This window comes from Oryzias melastigma, linkage group LG14 (genome assembly GCF_002922805.2).
Source record: "Oryzias melastigma strain HK-1 linkage group LG14, ASM292280v2, whole genome shotgun sequence".
NCBI classification, from domain to species: Eukaryota; Metazoa; Chordata; class Actinopteri; order Beloniformes; family Adrianichthyidae; genus Oryzias; species Oryzias melastigma.
The window spans coordinates 7,783,076-7,783,911 of record NC_050525.1 but is presented as its reverse complement, the minus strand read 5'-3'; positions in this window follow the sequence as shown (position 1 = coordinate 7,783,911).

The following is an 836-nucleotide window of genomic DNA, read 5'->3' as shown; positions in this document are numbered from 1 at the left end:
TCAGCCCTCGCTCTCTCTGTCTTTACTACTCTCCCACAAACACTTCAACTGTGAGGACCAGAATGCAATTTGAAGAAGAAAAAAAAACAGGCAATGTGTTGTGGATCTACTGGAAGATCCAGCTGCATTTTATCCTCATTGTTCGCACTAATGCAAAGGGGATTTTGTCCAAATTCTTTGCATGTATGACCCTATTCATTATTTTCTTACTATGTTTCAGTCGATCTATTCCCTATGCAAAAAGCAGCTTCATAGTAGGCATGAGGTTCTTGGGTGGAGGCATTTATACCAAAGAGACATGCGTTTATCTGACTGCATGATGTTCTACATATCCACTTCTGGACCATCCAGATCAGGGGGGTTCAATACAACGATCACGATCGAAGGGTAGATTGCAGGTCATAAAAATAGATAAAGAAAAACATAAAAATATGTATTTTAAAAATTGCAGTTTGCAAACAATCATTCTCACTGTGGCGTTTGTCACTTTATTAACTTGCAGAAGGGCCAACACAATATCTTCCGGTACATACGTCACTACGCATTTGTGTTTACCTACACTGAGCGCCAGATGTCCGATCAACATTCAATGGTTGGGCTGGTCTGCGATCTTCCTCAATTGGAAGCGAGATGGTAGCGCCCCGTCCAACCCAGCTGTCCTGTCATGGCGCCTGCTGCTGGGCTCAGGGATCAGAGCCCACTCAGGCAGCAGTGTCTTCCAGAAGCATGGGTCTCTTGAGTCCTGCCCACAGAGCAGGGCCCCTGCTGGGCTGCATGGCATGCACTCTGCCATTGCCGCTGCTCATCTGCCAGACCTGCCAATGGGGGGACCCACC